This window comes from Bubalus bubalis, chromosome 4 (genome assembly GCF_019923935.1).
Source record: "Bubalus bubalis isolate 160015118507 breed Murrah chromosome 4, NDDB_SH_1, whole genome shotgun sequence".
NCBI classification, from domain to species: domain Eukaryota; kingdom Metazoa; phylum Chordata; class Mammalia; order Artiodactyla; family Bovidae; genus Bubalus; species Bubalus bubalis.
Window position 1 is genome coordinate 120,153,810 of NC_059160.1, and position 18,979 is coordinate 120,172,788.

General features: G+C 37.2%; 1 pseudogene; it reads left to right on the plus strand.

The window, feature by feature from the left end:
• Window positions 1–1,493: 1,493 nt before the first annotated feature.
• On the plus strand, window positions 1,494–7,913 carry LOC102390283 (annotated as a pseudogene).
• Window positions 7,914–18,979: the final 11,066 nt, after the last annotated feature.

The window sequence follows — 18,979 nt, forward strand, 5'->3', positions numbered from 1 at the left end:
GAGTGAACTCTGGGAGTTGGTGATGGACAGGGAGACCTGGTGTGCTGTGATTCAGGGGGTCACCAAGAGTCAGACACGACTAAACTGAACTGAACTGATGGCAGAAACCAACACAGCATCGCAAAAATTTAAAAAAAAAAAAAAAAAAAAAGAAACAAAAATAGTGTGCTGTGTGTAGTTTAATAAAGATCTGTTACTAACAGAAAAGTGATTTAGAAAATTTGAAAATGCATCATGTAATGTCTGACATATTCAGTAATGTTTTAAGATAATAATTAAAATATACTGTTTTAAATATAAAATTTGAAGTTATGTAACTTGTAATTTGGTTCTCATTAGATTTTTATCTTAAGTAGAATATAAAACAAAAGAGAAAAGGATTTAATAGTTGCAAAATCTTTTTATCACAGATTATTTTTGCTTGATAAATGCTTTTGAATAGGCAGTTTATTTACAGAAATGCAATGAAAACTCATTTCCAAAAATTCTCAGATTGCACTTTCAATCTAAGAGTAAACATTTGAACTACAAGGCTAAATGCATTAATATGTTAGATAATATAGTTTAGTTCACTAATGGTTATATTAAGTAACATTTAAGAACTACTGTTTCTACAAATTGATTTAGATACTACTTATCTTTAAAACTTTTGGATGTAACAAGTATACACATAAATTTTCTTCCTTGAAAGACTATGACTAAATGATTGCTGAAGATACACATAGTACTGCTAAGAATTGTACAGTTCAATGTTCGCTTCTTGGTCAAGCAATAATTACAAAACCTGGATCTGGTCCATGATGTATACATACCAATATTAATATGTTGACTAAGTAAAGAAGGCATCAGCCAATATACTGACTGATGCTTGGCACATATTTTACTATATTATTATGTTACAAGACATTTTCCTTACATAACTAAAGTCAAAGTGTGGTGGCTCAGTCATGTCCAACTGTTTGTGAGTCCATAGACTGTAGCCCAGGTTTCCCCTGGTGGCCTAGTGGTAAAGAATCTGCCTGCTACACAGAGGACACAGGAGACCTGGGTTCGATCCCTGAATGGGGAAGATCCCCTGGAGGAGGTCATGGCAATCTACTCCAGTATTCTTGCCTGGAGAACACCATGGACAAAGAAACCTGGCGGGCTACAGTCTACATGTATGCAGAGTTAGATATAACGAAGTGACTGAGCATGCACGCATGGACTGTAGTCCACGGGGTTCCTCTGCCCATGGGATTCTGCAGGCTAGTGCACTGGAATGGATAGCCATTATTTTCTCCAGGTGATCTTTCCTCATCCAGGGATCAAACCCATGTCTCCTGCATTGTAGGTAAATTCTTTACCATCTGAGCCACCAGGGAAGCCCTTACATAAGAGAAATTCAGAATCAAAAAATGTAAAAAGTTTAAAAATATAAAATGATTCAAGTTTATAAAAAAATAGTTTATTCATCTGTGATACCTGTCTCCATTCTTCCATATTCTACTAACATGGCATCCTCCAGTCTTAAAGATGGTACTCTTCCAGCATGATCATTACTGTGCAATATCTTCTTTTTTATTTTTAATCAATTCTTAAATATTAAAAAATAATAATTCCCTTTCATAACCCTGTAGTGAGGTTTATTTTTTCCCAAAGAAATTCAAGCTAGTAGTGGTAATTTTTTGGAAGACTTTCAAAGATGGGTACTTGGACAATATCTAACCTTAAAAACAGGCCAAGCATCATATGAATAGAAAATTGGAATCCAATAATCAATGATCTGTAGTAATATTATGGTTTATAAATTATTCTTTGTGGATGACTGTAATATATATAGTGTTCACTGAATCAAATGTCTTGAAAATTGGGTGTCTGTCATGAAAGTTCTTCTGACCACAGGAAATGGGAGAAAATGAGGTATGGGTTCTTTTGATTGTCCTTGGGAACTTACAAATTTTGTAGGAAACTACAAAATTTGGGGCAAATTTGGGGCATCAACACTTTGACAAAATTACTTTGAAAGAAGTTGAAATATGCTATGGTAGCCCTAAAAGCCTCTTATTTTTTATTAAGCCACTAGGAAAGTTCCCTAAATTTCTCAGTGGGAAAACTGTGTGTCAGAGACTATAATAGTCCTCAACATTATAAAATAATTTTATCACATGATCTGTGGCATTCTGCAATATTGTTGGCATTCCAGTCTATTTTGATAATTCCCCCCAGTTTTCTGTTGGTGTCTGTTAGGATACAGTCTGATTTTGTGTCAGACAAATGAAATAGTTCTTCCTTTCAAAAACGTTTTTCAACAATCTATCTGGTTCCACTAACAATTTATTTTAATATCTCTCTAGCCTAGACTCTTGAACCTCAGCGTATCTCCTGATGAATATTTTCCTTAATTTAACTTGTCTTTCTTCTAATTTTTCTTTTTTCTTTCTCACTGTACTTGTTTTAGTTATTTAAAATATAACTAATTCTGAAAATAAAACCATTTAGTCATTTATTATTTAATGAGTATTTGGCACTTACCTCATTCACAAATCTTTAAACCTGAATTTGAAGTTTCTGTTTTTTAACAAAAAAGATGCCACATCACAAATAATTAAGACATATATTTTTTAAAATGTGTTTACATAATGCAATCCCAACCTTTCTGTGGGAGCATGCACAATCTGGGCTTCTCTATCTAGAAGCACTGTCAAAGCTTATGAAATTAAAGTCTTCAAGCTTTAACTAAACTACATATTGGAGAATAAAAACACTGTTTCCATGCCTGGTCTGGGAAGATCCCATATGTCACACGGCAACTGAGCCTGTGCACCATGACTACCGAGCCTGTGTTCTGGAGCCATGAGCCAAAAATAAATAAATAAATATTTTTAAAAAGAAACAAATTCGTATCATATACACAGTGCTTGCTTTAACTAAAACTAGCATGAAATTCTGAACACAATTTGGAAGAAAGGAATTTAAAATTACAGAGTAATACTTTATAGAATTAATAAACTTGTTGCACTAATTATTTTTGGTCTACATGGACTTCAGCTGTCTTTCAGTTCAGTTCAGTTCAGTTCAGTCTCTCAGTCATGTCCGACTCAACGACCCCATGAATCGCAGCATGCCAGGCCTCCCTGTCCATCACCAACTCCTGGAGTTCACCCAGACCAATGTCCATCGAGTCAGTGATGCCATCCAGCCATCTCATCCTCTGTCACCCCCTTCTCCTCCTGCCCCCAATCCCTCCCAGCATCAGAGTCTTTCCAATGAGTCAACTCTTCGCATGAGGTGGCCAAAGTACTGGAGTTTCAGCTTCGGCATCATTCCCTCCAAAGAAATCCCAGGGATGATCTCCTTCAGAATGGACTAGTTGGATCTCCTTGCAGTCCAAGGGACTCTCAAGAGTTTTCTCCAACACCACAGTTCAAAAGCATCAATTCTTCAGCTCTCAGCCTTCTTCACAGTCCAACTCTCACATCCATACATGACCACAGGAAAAAACATAGCCTTGACTAGACGGACCTTTGTTGGCAAAGTAATGTCTCTGCTTTTGAATATGCTATCTAGATTGGCCATAACTTTCCTTCCAAGGAGTAAGCATCTTTTAATTTCATGGCTGCAGTCACCATCTGCAGTGATTTTGGAGCCCAGGAAAAATAAAATCTGACACTGATTCCACTGTTTCCCCATCTATTTCCCATGAAGTGATGGGACCAGATGCCATGATCTTTGTTTTCTGAATGTTGAGCTTTAAGCCAACTTTTTCACTCTCCACTTTCACTTACATCAAGAGGCTTTTTAGTTCCTCTTCACTTTCTGCCATAATGGTGGAGTCATCTGCATATCTGAGGTTATTGATATTTCTCCTGGCAATCTTGATTCCCGCTTGTGTTTCTTCCAGATATCTTTATCATTTATATTTGACTTACTAATAAAAAGCATACTAAAAAATCTGTAAAATAGCAAAAAAGTAAAAAACTGAAAACCTTATATTTCAAGGGATTCTGGTTTTGTTTTGTTTTGTTTTTGTAAATTAATTTATTTATTTTAACTGGAGGCTAATTACCTTACAATATAGTAGTGGTTTTTTGCCATACATTCACATGTATCAGCCATGGGTATACAAGTGATTCACTTTTAAAATGCTCCTTTGGTTGGATTTACCAGCATATTTAGCAATTCAATCCCTGACAAATCTTCAGTTAAAATATCAGGCCAACTGTATTGATGTGGTTGACAATAAATTCTCAAACAAGTAAGCAGATATTTTCTTTATTTCTTCACCCTCACATATTAAAAATAGCTTACACTTGTAAATGGGAACCTCAATTAGCTGCTGAGTTGTAGGTTACCCATTTGGCTAAATCTTCCAAAATTAGCTGCACCAGAATTGTCAATCACTGAATAATTTGTGTAATCTTTGTTTTCCAATGCCCCTATATATGTGTATATCAAGATTTCCTACACAGGAAACTATGCATGTGTGTGCATCTGTGTGTGTGTGTGTGTGTGTGAATGTGTATGTTCAGTTGTGTCTGACTTTTTGAGATCCCCTAGACTGTAGGCCACCAGGCTCCTCTGCCCATGGAATTTTCCAGGAAAGAATACTGGAGTTGTTGCAATTTCCTCCTCCAAAGAAACTATGTAGTATCATTTTATTGGGTCAGTATTTTATACAGCCTCTTTCTTTCCTGATGTGTGACATAAAGGAGTAGGTGCAGGGATCACATGAATTAATTAAAAATATTAGTGCTATGACCTCTATGACTGTAGTACAGAAATATATCTGGATCTATCATCAGTCAGTCAGTTCATTTGCTCAGTTGTTTTTGCCTCTTTATGACCCCATGGACTGCAGAACACCAGGCTTCCCTGTCCATCACCAACTCCCAGAGCTTACTCAAACTCATGCCCATTGAGTTGGTGATACCATCCAACTAACTCATCCTCTGTCATCCCCTTCTCTTCCTGCCTTCAATCTTTCCCAACATCAGGGACTTTTCCAATGAGTCAGCTCTTTGCATCAGGTGGCCAAAGTATTGGAGTTTCAGCTTCAGCATCAGTCCTTCCAATGAATACTGAAGACTGATTTCCTTTAGGATGGACTGGTTGCATCTCCTTGCTGTCCATGCCAGGATCATGACACCTAATCAATCTCCCCTCTACCAACCCATAGCTGATGGCACTCATATTCAAGGCATGACAAACAATAAGCCTAACTGGCTAAATGCTAAAATATGTATAGTATAATATTGTGTTTTGTATACTGTAATGTTAACTGTGTTTCCATATCAATATATGTAGAGATATATAAGACTAAAAAGCACATTGCATCAGCTATAATTTGGGTTAGGTTCATTGTAAAATATACTAAAGTAATTTTTCATGATTTTAAGAAGTATAGCCTCTGTATGTTCTTCCCAGGTGGCACTAGAATAAAGAACCCTTCTGCCAATGCAGGAGACATAAAGAGACAAGGCTTCAGCTCCTGGGTCAGGAAGATCCCCTGGATGAGGGCATGACAACCTGCTCCAGTATTCTTGCCTGGAGAATTCCATGGACAGAGGAGCCTGATGGGCTACAGTCCATGGGGTCACAAAGAGCCCAACATGGCTGAAGTGAACTAGCGCACACAAACACAGCCTATGTATGGAAGTGAGTTATTAACACATGTATACCTGTGGCAGATTCATTTTGATATTTGGCAAAACTAATACAATTATGTAAAGTTTAAAAATAAAATTAAATTTAAAAAAATAAAATAAAAAAATATCAGCAATAGGTAAATGACAAAAGAAATCATATTGTAAATTATGGAAGAGGAATTTCCCTTTAGTTATTCTATATGTGCGTATGTTAGTAGCTCAGTTGTGTCCGACTCTTTGCGACCCCATGGATTGTAGCCTGCCAGGCTCTTCTGTCCATGGGATTCTCCAGGCAAGAATACTGGAGTGGGTTGCCATTTCCTTCTCCATTATTCTGTCTATAGCTCATGACAATAAACTCTGTAAGAATTCTTCAGGGTTTGAGTCCCTAGGCTTGGGTGATTAGATATAAAACAAATTAAAACACCATCCTGTAGTATAATTTCTAGGACTGCCTATTACTCAAGATGTGTTCATTCTCATTCTGCAATTTCTTGACTGTTGCAAAAATAACAGATTATATTTCTTGCTATAATTATTAACTATATTTTGCAAGAATCATCAACTTTCTGATTAAAGGACTGGAAACATTTAAACCAAAATTTCCATTTTGATACAAAATGTGTATGCAGCATATTAGTGTTAGCAAGGAATACATCATAAAAATACACCAAGAATATCTGGCATTTGATGAGTTGATTTAACCTAGGATCATCCTTTCACTCTGATCTGAGGGATATGGGATCCAGATTTTTGGCAGAGGAAAACTATATGAACTGAAAATAGTAATATACAGGCTAAATTCTACTTTTATTAATCCCAGGACCATTGTGCATGTGCAGTTATATGTTTAACCCCAGTGAAATTTCCTATTATATTTTTCTTTATGTATTAAAATTGTTTAATCTTTCCCAGGGCAATTGTACTGTTATCATACAGCTGCCATAATCCAATCAATGATTTGTTTAGTTATTTTTTTTTCTGATTTCCTTCTATGTAGCCTGTGTTCTCATATAATTATATTCTATCTTGGGGATATTTAATGCATCATATTTATTTAGGAATCATTTATATAAAGTACTACTATTGATAAATACTATTCTTTCTTGTTTTCTAGGTAAGGAAACTGAAGTTCTTATGGATAAAGCTAATTTACCATAATCAAATTCACTTAATTTGTCAAGTAAAGACCAATCTGACACTTTGGAACATTCCTGGGTATACACTGATCACACTGCCTTCACTAGCTTAGTTTGGGCTATCTTCAGTTTCTTTCACTCCACCTTCTTATGTTCCACTGATAAATTTTAATTCTTGTTTACTTTTATCTTTTAAATCAAGATCCATGGTACTGAACTAAGGAAATCAGAGCCCTGTGACCATATTCATCCTTTTGGGCTTCTCAAAACACCTGCGCCTCCAGGCACCCTTTTTCCTGGTGTTCTTGACCATTTACACAGTCACTCTATTGGGGAACCTTGGCATAACTGTGGTCATAAGGATCAATCCCAAACACCACACACCAGTGTACTTTTTCCTTAGTCATCTATCCTTTTGGGATATTTGTTCTTCCAGTGTATTTACACCCAAACTCCTAGACATCTTGGTTGTGGAAGACAGAGTTATCTCTTTCAAAGGATGCATAGCACAGTTTTCTTTGGCTGTGCATTTGTGATTCCAGAAATGTCCATTCTAGCAGTCATGGCCTATGACCAGTTTGTGGCTGTTTGTAACCCTCTGCTTTACACAGTTGCTGTGTCTCCTAAGCTCTGCAGCCTCCTGGTCTCTGGAACCTACACATGGGGTGGAATGTGTTGACAATAACATGTTCTCTTTTGGAGCTGTCCTTCTGCAGTTCTAACATCATATATCACTTTGGCTGTGAGTATTCTGCACCGTCTCTCCTTCCTGTTCTGACACCCATTTCAGTCAACTGACATGTTTCATCATTTCTACACTCAATGAAGTGTGTGCAGCCTCCTGATTATACTCACCTCCTATGTTTTCATAGTTCTCACAATCATCAAGATGCCTTCAGCTGGTGAACTCCAAAAAGCCTTCTCCACCTGTGCCTCCCACCTGAGCACTGCCACCATTTTCCATGGGACTGTCCTGTTCCTTTATTGTGTACCCAACTCCAAAAGCTCATGGCTTCTGGTCAAAGTAGCCACTGTGTGTTTTACTGGCATGATTCCTATGCTTAACCCCCTTATCTATAGCCTTAGGAATGTGAAAAAAACAGTCAGGAGTTTGATAACTATGAAGCTGCTTTCTCCCTCAATATAATTCAAAAGTCCAATGGGACTGAAAAACCACTTGAATTAAAGTCAACCTGTGTATAAGCCAAATAAATATGTTTGTGTTCATATTATGCTTAATAATTTTCACATATATTTGTGATGCTAGTTTACCTTTATTTTAAGTAAATATATGATTCTAGGAATCAACAAACTAAAATGGACTGGAATGGGTGAATTTAACTCAGATGACCATTATACCTACTACTGTGGTCAGGAATCCCTTAGAAGAAATGGAGTAGCCATCATGGTCAAAAAAAGAGTTCAGAATGAAGCACTTGGATGCAATCTCAAAAATGACAGAATGATCTCTGTTCATTTCCAAGGCAAAACATTCAATATCACAGTAATCCAAGTCTATGCCCCAACCAGTAACTCTGAAGAAGCTGAAGTTGAACAGTTCTATGAAGACCTACAATACCTTTTAGAACTAACACCCCAGCCTCAAATGTCCTTTTCATTATAGGGGACTGGAATGCAAACGTAGGAAGTCAAGAAACGCCTGGCATAACAGGCAAATTTGGCCTTGGAATACAAAACGAAGCAGGGCAAAGGCTAATAGAGTTTTGCCAATAGAACGCACTACTCATAGCAAATACCCTCTTCCAACAACACAAGAGAAGACTCTACATATGGACATCACCAGATGGTCAACACTGAAATCAGATTGATTATATTCTTTGCAGCCAAAGATGGAGAACTTCTATACAGTCAGCACAAACAAGACTGGGAGCTGACTAAAATCCTTATTGCCAAATTCAGACTGAAATTGAAGAAAGTAGGGAAAACCACTCGACTATTTAGGTATGAAATAAGTCAAATTCCTTATGATTATACAGTGGAAGAGGTTCGTGACATTGTACAGGAGACAGGGATCAAGACCATCCCCATGGAAAAGAAATGCAAAAAAGCAAAATGGCTGTCTGGGGAGGCCTTACAAATAGGTATGAAAAGAAGTGAAAAGAAAAGGAGAAAGGGAAAGATATAAGCATCTGAATGCAGAGTTCCAAAGAAAAGCAAGAAGAGGTAAGAAAGCCTTCCTCAGTGATCAATGCAAAGAAATAGAGGAAAACAGCAGAATGCTAAAGACTAGAGATCTCTTCAAGAAAATTAGAGATACCAAGGGAATATTTCATGCAACACCCATGGCGGATTTATGTTGATGTATGGCAAAACCAATACAATATTTTAAAGTAATTAGCCTCCAATTAAAATATATACGTTTAAAAAAAAAAAAAAGAAAAGAAATGGTATGGACCTAACAGAAGCAGAAGATATTAAGAACAGGTGGCAAGAATACACAGAAGAACTGTACAAAAAAGATTTTCACGACCCAGATAATCACGATGGTGTAATCACTCACCTAGAGCCAGATATCTTGGAATGTGAAGTCAAGTGGGCCTTAGAAAGCATCACTATGAACAAAGCTAGTGGAGGTGATGGACAAAGCTAGTGGAGGTGATGGAATTCAAGTTAAGCTATTTCAAATCCTGAAAGATGATGCTGTGAAACTGCTGTACTCAATATGCCAGCAAATTTGGAAAACTCAGCAGTGGCCACAGGACTGGAAAAGGTCCGTTTTCATTCCAATCCCAAAGAAAGGCAATGCCAAAGAATGCTCAAACTACCACAAAATTGCACTCATCACACGCTAGTAAAGTAATGCTCAAAATTTTCCAGGCCAGGCTTCAGCAAAACATGAACTGTGAACTTCCTGATGTTCAAGCTGTTTTTAGAAAAGGCAAAGGAACCAGAGATCAAATTGCCAACATCTTCTGGATCATGCAAAAAGCAAGAGAGTTCCAGAAAAACATCTCTTTCTGCTTTACTGACTATGCCAAAGCCTTTGACTGTGTGGATCCCAATAAACTGTGGACAATTCTGAAAGAGATGGGATTACCAGACCACCTGACCTACCTCTTGAGAAACCTATATGCAAGTGAGGAAGCAACAGTTAGAACTGGACATGGAACAATATACTGGTCCCAAATAGGAAAAGGAGTATGTCAAGGCTGTATATTGTCACCCAACTTATTTAACTTATATGCAGAGTACATCAGGAGAAATGCTGTGCTGGAAGATGTGCAAGCTGGAAACAGATTGCCATGAGAAATATCAATAACCTCAGATATGCAGATGACACCACCCTTTTGGAAGAATGTGAAGAGGAACTAAAAAGCCTCTTGATGAAAGTGAAAGAGGAGAGTGAAAAAGTTGGCTTAAAGGTCAACATTCAGAAAATGAAGATCATGGCATCTGGTCCCATCACTTCATGGCAAATAGATGGGGAAACAGTGGAAACAGTGTCAGACTTTATTTTTGGGGGCTCCAAAATCACTGCAGATGGTGATTCCAGCTATGAAATTAAAAGACCTTTACTCCTTGGAAGGAAAGTTATGACCAACCTAGATATCATATTCAAAAGCAGAGACATTACTTTGCCAAAAAATGTCTGTCTAGTCAAGGCTATGGTTTCTTCAGTAGTCATGTATGGATGTGAGAGTTGGACTGTGAAGAAAGCTGAGCACCGAAGAACTGATGCTTTTGAACTGTGGTGTTGGAGAAGACTCTTGAGAGTCCCTTGGACTGCAAGGGGATCCAACCAGTCCATTCTAAAGGAGATCAGTCCTGGGTGTTTTTTGGAAGAATTGATGCTAAACCTGAAACTCCAGTACTTTGGCCACCTCATACAAAGTGTTGACTCATTGGAAAAGAGTCTGATGCTGGGAGGGACTGGGGGCAGGAGGTAAAGGAGACGACAGAGGATGAAATGGCTGGATGGCATCACCAACTCGATGGACGTGGGTTTGAGTGAACTCCCGGACTTGGTGAAGGACAGGGTGGCTTGGCGTGCTGCAAATCATGGGTGGCAAAGAATCGGACAGGTCTGAGTGACTGAACTGGAATGAACTGATGATTATGTTTCAAATAAATTGTATGTTGCATTTTACATTTTTTTTGATGGTCAGGATGAGCTACAATTATTTCTCAGTTAATATAGAAATAATGCATTATGGAAGTCAGAGTGATGAAAAGAGATATATTTAATATATTGTTAGAGACTTATTCCTTATGATGCAGTTTATGCTGTGATTTGTAACACTGCTGCAGAGATGATAACTCTTTTTAGTGTCAGCGTTAAGCTTAGGGTTAGGGTTAAATTTGCACTCAGGTTCTCATAACTAACTCTTTTGATTCAGATCTATAAAATACAACTTTTAGCTTTTCTCAAAACGTTATTTTACTCCAAGTAAAATGAGGACTTTTGAGTTTTCATTTTAGAAGTATTACATGATTTTAAGTAAGATACTGAAAATAATAGCTAGTCTCTAGGCATCACTCATTTTTTTAATACCAGTATAATATAGTTCAATAAAAGGTGTTTAAGATGATACTGAATACTGAGAAAAAGTTAAATGTTTTTCTAGGGAGATATAATGATTACTCAGTGATAAAGCCCAAGTTAAGAACTGCTTTATTTTCTCTTCTTCTGACATGTAATCATTCTTGTCTCAGGTTTGCACTTGTAACCCAAAGGAAAAGATATGTTCTTCATCAATAATGAAGTATGAAAACATTATAATGAGATTAACAGAGATGCTTGTGAATAACTGGGCCTAATCATGAATCTACCTCATTCAGTTTAATAAGTCTTTCTCATATTCCTTTGAAGTACCTGCCTTTACCACATATTCTTTATGATAACTTTGAAATAAATCTCAATATTCAATAAAGCAACTTCTGAAATATTTTCTTCCCTCTAAGTGGATATTGTTTATCCTTTACCATTTCATTTTCATACAGACTTCAGTATTTATTCTGTTCCTTCTTTTAAGCCCTGAGACTCTTAGGGGCTGTAAAATTTATGTCACTTGTTCTCTAGCTCTGCACGTTAAAGCATTCTTGGCTGTAGCCATGCCTTCTCTGCTTCATTCATCTATACTCCTTCATAATGATAAGATCATATTAGCTGGTTTTATTTTACCATTGTTTTAATTACTTAATTTATTTTTTTTTTGGCTGTACTGCATAGCATGTGAGATCTTAGCTTCCCAACCAGGGATAAAGCCCATGATCCCTGCAGCAGAAGCAAAGAATCTTAACCCCTGGGCCACCAGAGAAATCCCACCATTGTTTTTATTGATGTGATTTTGCCATTCGATTTATTTCTCATTATCATTACTATGATTGATTCAGTTTCTGAGGGAAAAGAGAAACAACAAAGGCATGTTATATATTGAGTTTGACATACTGAGTTAAAAATAATAGAAATTTTATCTATTTCTTTACTAATTAGGGGGGAAATGGGCATAGGTAAAATTCTACAGGCATGGCAGATAAGAATATATTGGGAAGAATCGTTAAATTACAAATCTTATTGAAATAAACACCTTCTTTGAAAAAACATGGCATTCAATCTTATACAATAAAAATAGAAAATCTAAGTCTTACCTGTGTGTGCTTGGTCATGTCTGATTCTTTGTGACCCCATGGACTTTAGCCTGCCAGGCTTCTCTGTCCATGGAATTTTCCTGGCCAGAATACTGGAGTGGGTGGCCATGCCCTTCTCCAAAAGATATCCCTGACCCAGGATTGAACCCCCATTTCCTGTGTCTTTTTATTGCAGGCGGATTCTTTACCACTGAGTCACTGAGGAAGCCCAAAGTAATGGAATTTGTTTTCAAAAACTTTCTAACAAAGAAATCCTATGCCCTGTTTATTATGTTGGTGAATTTCTCCAAACATTTAAGAAATATTGTCAATACTGCACAAATCTTTCTAGAGAATAGATTGAGAGAATACTTAATAATGCATTATATTCACTGAGTTTTAAAAAATCAATTCAAACAAAGCTATTATAAGAAATAAATTTATAGATCAATCTTTCTCATGAGGTTTGATAATGAATATTCAAAACAGAATATTGACACAGTCGATTTTATTCCAGAAACTGAAAAGTGGTTTAACAGTCATTAATTAGTAACCACAAATCAACATATTAAAGCAAAAGGGAAGATATATCATTCTTGCAATACACAGTTCTAGATAAATAATTTGGTTAAATACAAAACTCATCCCACTATGCATGGATGATTTTTCTCAACTCACATTTAATAAAATTGTTGTTAGCTACAAGAAACAAGTAATCCTCATATTAACTACTGAAATGACTGTGATTAATTTTAAAATACTTTGGCTGTAATACTATATACATATATATATATATATATATATATATATACATACACACACACACACACATCTCCCCAAGAATGTACAAATCCAAAGGCACACCCCTAGAGTTTTAATTGAAAATTTCATACTTCCTAGATGGCTGTGACAAATGTTTCTAGTATCCATGTGTTGAATAGAAATTAACCTCTTCCTGATAAGAGTGTGGGCTTCTCTGATGGCTCAGTTGGTGAAGAATCCACCTGCAATGCAGGAGACCTGGGTTTGATCCCTGGATCTGGAAGATCCCCTGGAGAAGGGAATGGCAACCCACTCCAGTATTCTTGCCTGGAGAATTCCAAGGACAGAGGAGCCTGGCAGGCTACAGCCCATGGGGTCACAAAAAGACACGACTGAGAGACTAACACACACACATACATGCGTGCATGAATAAGTCTTGCAAATTACACTTAGAATACAATGATGCATTTATATTTTTATATATACTCATTTATGCAACACTACTGCATTTTGTTATTATTTTCTCATATTTTGGTTGCAGATTCCATAGAACTTTCTATATACAGAATCTAGCTTGCAAATAAAGGCAGTTTTACTTTCTACTTTCCAGTAATTATAATTTTCTTTTCTTTTTCAGCAAAAATCTAAAATAAGATGTTGAAAAAAGTGGTTGAGGACATTATTTTTTGGTTGTTTTTATTCACAGGGTTAGGAGAAAATCAAGTTATTTTACTTTATGTAGGATTTTTTCCATTAAACATAATGATAGTTATAGGTATTTTTGTAGATGATCTTTATCAGATTGAAGGAATTTTCTTACGTATCTTGTTTGCTTCTATACAGGTAATTATTTTGGTTTTCCCCCTCCCCTCTCAAGTCATTGTTTATTTTCCTATCATATACTGTGATATTTTATTTTCTGATATTTTATTTTCTTATATTTTATTCAGTATTTCTGTAATGAAGTACATTAGTTATTTTGATCTTTTTTCCAACATCTTTGTCTGCTTTTGATGTTGATGGTTGTTGGTTAGTTACTAAGTTATATCTCTTTTACAACTCCATGGGTGGTAGCCTGTCAAGTTCTTCTATCCATGGGATTCTCTAGGCAAGAATACTGGAGTGGATTGCCATTTCCTTCTCCAGGGGATGTTCCTGATCCAGGGATAGAACATGTATCCTCTGCCTGGCAGATGGATTCTTTACCTCTGAACCACCAGGGAAACCTACGAAACAGCAGAGATGTCCAAAAACTCAGAAAATGATCAGAAATATTGGTGGTGGCTCCTCCTCACTTTCGGAGATATCCACACCCTTTCTTTCCTGGTGTGCATCTCTGCCTTGCTTAACTAAACAGTTTTTCTGCCCACTCTCCCATTTGCTGTGCTATGTCTCTAAAAATAAACTTCGTACCTTCATTTACAATTTTTGCTTCCTTGAGAAATGCATTTTTTACCAGGGACCAATATATACATACTGAGCTGCTTGGACCTGGGAAGGGCACAAAACACAATGTCAGCTTTGGACAGTGGCCCTGCTGAGCAATCTGAAACCTGAGCCCTGCAGATGGAGAGAGTGCATGCTGCCATCAGTTCAGTTCAGTTCAGTCACTCAGTCGTGTCCAACTCTTTGAGACCCCATGAATTGCAGCCTGCCAGGCCTCCCTGTCCATCACCAACTCCCAGAGTTCACCCAAAATCATGTCCATTGAGTCAGTGATGCCATCCAGCCATCTCATCCTCTGTCGTCCCCTTCTCCTTCTGCCCCCAACCCCTCCCAGCATCACAGTCTTTTCCAATGAGTCAACTCTTTGCATGAGGTGGCCAAAGTATTGGAGTTTCAGCTTTAGCATCATTCCTTCCAAAGAACACCTAAGACTGATCTCCTTTAGAATGGACTGATTGGATCTCCTTGCAGTCCAAGGGACTCTCAAGTCTTCTCCAACACCACAGTTCAAAAACATCAATTCTTCAGCACTCAGCTTTCTTCACAGTCCAACTTTCACATCCATACATACCACTGGAAAAACCATAGCCTTGACTAGATGGACCTTTTTTGACAAAGTAATGTCTCTGCTTTTTAATATGCTGTCTAGGTTGGTCATAACTTTCATGAGCTGGGGAAAATCCAGTGTGGTCCATGCACTGCAAGCACTCCCCACACACGCCAGCCATATTTGTTTGCTGTGTTCCTCCCTCCCCACAACACAACTGAACAAGTGAACCTAAATAAGTAACCATCTTTGCCCCCTTGTGTCAAGGCAGAAATTAGACACTGAAGAGATATGCAAAAAAAAAGACTATTTTTAAAGCAGATTCCATATACACTTTTTTCATAAATTTTATGATTGATTTTATTTTGTATTTTCAATACTGTATTTTTGAGAGTGTAACTTCTACTCTAGATTTTTAATCTTTGCCTTTTGGTATTTGTTATCAATTTTGTACCTTTAAGAATCTAATCTTCAGTATCCATTGTCTCTTAGGGGTGTGATTACTGGCTTGATTGCTCTCTCTGTTTTTGACTCTCCCTTTTCTCCACCAGGTAATCTCTATCTCCTCCCTCCCCCTTCTCTTCTCTACTTCACTCTGTGCATCTCTCTAGGTGTTCTGGGCTATGGAGAAAACTTGGGGAACTGATTACTGGCTAGATCAGTCTCTCCCCTTTTGACTGCCCCTCTTCTCCTCCTGGTCACCTCTATTTCCCTCCTACATCTTCTCTTCTCTGTGTAACTCCGTGAACCTCTCTGGGTGTCCCTCACTGTGGAGAACTGTTTCACCATTAACCTAGATGTTTTATCATCTCTGCTGTATAGAAGTCTTGAGGCTACTGTAAGAATAAGACTGAAAGCCAGAGGCAGGAGGCTTAAATCCAAAACTTGAGAACACCAGGAAACTCTTGACTCCAGGAACATTAATCGACAAGAGCTCATCCAAAAGCCTCCATACCTACACTGAAACCAAGCACCACCCAAGAGCCAACAAGTTCCAGAACAAGACATACCATGCTAATTCTCCAACAATGTAGGAACACAGCCCTGAACATTAAGATAAAGGCTGCCCAAAGTTGTGTCAAACTCATAGACACCCCCAAAACTCACTACTGGACACTTCATTGCACTCCAGAGAGAAGAGATCCAGCTCCACCAACCAGAACACAGATGCAAGCTTCCCTAACCAGGAAACCTTGACAAGCCACTAGTCCAACCCCACCCACAGGAAGCAACCTTCACAATAAAAAGGAACCACAGATTTCCAGCCTACAGAAAGATCACCCCAAACACAGCAATCTAAACAAAATGAAAATGCAGAGAAATATTCAGCAGGTAAAGGAACATGATAAATGCCCACCAAATCAATCAAAAGCAGAGGAGATAGGGAGTCTACCTGAAAAAGAATTCAGAATAATGATAGTGAAGATGATCCAAAATATTGAAAACAAAATGGAGTTACAAATAGTCTAGAGACAAGGACTGAGAAGATGCAAGAAGTGTTTAACAAGGACCTAGAAGAAATAAGGAAGAATTGATCAATAATGAATAATGCAATAACTGAGATAAAAAGTACTCTGGAGGGAAACAACAGTAAAATAGCTGAGGCAGAAGAGAGGATAAGTGAGGTGAAAGAATGGTGGAAATAAATGAAGCAGAGAGGAAAAAAGAAGAAAGAATTAAAAGAAATGTGGACAACCTCAGAGACCTCTGCAACAATGTTAAATACCCCAACATTCAAATCATAGGAGTCCCAGCAGAAGAAGACAAAAAGAAAGGGCATGAGAAAATACATGAGGAGATAATAGTTGAAAACTTCCCTAAACTGGGGGAGGAAATAGCCACCCAAGTCCAAGAAACCTAGAGAGTCCCAAACAGGATAAACTCAATGCAAAACACCCCAAGACATATATTAATCAAATTAATGAAGACCAAACACAAAGAACAAATATTAAAAGCAGCAAGGGAAAAGCAACAAATAACACACCAGGGGATCTCCATAAGGATAACAGCTGATTTTTCAATAGAAACTCTTCAAGCCAGAAGGGAATGGCAGGACATACTTAAAATGATGAAAGAGAAAAACCTACAACCCAGATTACTGTATCCAGCAAGGATCTCATTCAAATATGAAGGAGAAATCAAAAGCTTCACAGACAAACAAAAGCTGAGAGAATTCAGCACCACCAAACCAGCTCTCCAACAAATGCTAAAAAATCTCCTCTAGACAGGAAACACAGAAAAGGTTTATAAACTCGAACCCAAAGCAACAAAGTAAATGGCAATGAGATCACACTTATCAATAATTACCTTAAATGTAAATGCACTGAATACCCGAACCAGAAGACAATCACTAGCTGAATGGATACAAAAACAAGACCCCTGTATATGCTGTCTACAAGAGACCATCTCAAGCCAAGGGACATATATAGACTGAAAGTGAAAGGCTGGGAAAAGATATTTCATGAAAATGGAGACCAAAAGAAAGCAGAGGTAGCAATACTCATATCAGATAAAATAGACTTTGAAATAAAGGCTGTGAAAAGAGACAAAGAAGGGCAATACATAATGATCAAAGGATCAATCCAGGAAGATATAACAATTATAAATATATATGCACCCAACATAGGAGCACTGCAATATGTAAGGCAAATGCTAACAAGTATGAAAGGGGAAATTAACGGTAAAACAATAATAGTGGGAGACTTTAATACCCCACTCACACTTATGGATAGATCAACCAAACAGAAAATCAGCAAGGAACACAAACTTTAAATGATACAATAGGCCAGTTAGACTTAATTGATATCTATAGGACATTTCACCACAAAACAATGTTTCACCTTTTTCTCAAGTGCACATGGAACATTCTCCAGGATAGATCACATCCTGGGCCATAAATCTAGCCTCAGAAATTCAAAAAAAATTGAAATCATTTCAAGCATCTTTTCTGATCACAGTGCAGTAAGATTAGATGTCAATACTGTAAAAAAAAAAATTAAAAATGTAAACATATGGAGGCCAAACAACATGCTTCTGAATAACCAACAAATCACAGAAGAAATTTAAAAAAAAAGAAATAAAAATATGCATAGAAACAAGTGAAAATGAAAACACAACAACCCAAAACTTATGGGATTCAGTAAAAGCAGTGCTAAGGGGAAGGTTTATAGCAATATAGCTTACCTCAAGAAACAAGAGAAAATTTAAATAAATAACCTAACTTAACATCTAAAGCAACTAGAAAAAGAAGAAATGAAGAACCCCAGGGTTAGCAGAAGGAAAGAAATCATAAAAACTAGGGCAGAAATAAACGAAAAAGAAACAAAGGAGGCTATAGCAAAAATCATCAAAACCAACAGCTGGTTCTTTGAGAAGATAAATAAAATAGCCAAACCATTAGCCAAACTCATCAAGAACAAAAAGGAGAAGAATCAAATCAACAAAATTAGAAATGAAAATGGAGAAATCACAACAGACAACACAGGAATACAAAGGATCATAAGAGACTACTATCAGCAACTATATGCCAATAAAATGGACAACTTGGAAGAAATGGACGAATTCTTAGGAGAGTATAACCTTCCAAAACTGAACCAGGATGAAATAGAAAATCTTCACAGACCCATCACAAGCTTAGAAATCAAAACTGTAACCAAAAATCTTCCAACAAACAAAAGCCCAGGACCAGAAGGCTTCACAGGTGAATTCTACCAAAAATTTAAAGAGCTAACACCTATCATACTCAAACTCCTCCAGAAAATTGCAGAGGAAGGTAAACTGCCAAACTCATTCTATGAGACCATCATCACCCAATACCAAAACCAGACAAAGATGCCACAAAAAAAGAAAACTACAGGCCAATATCACTA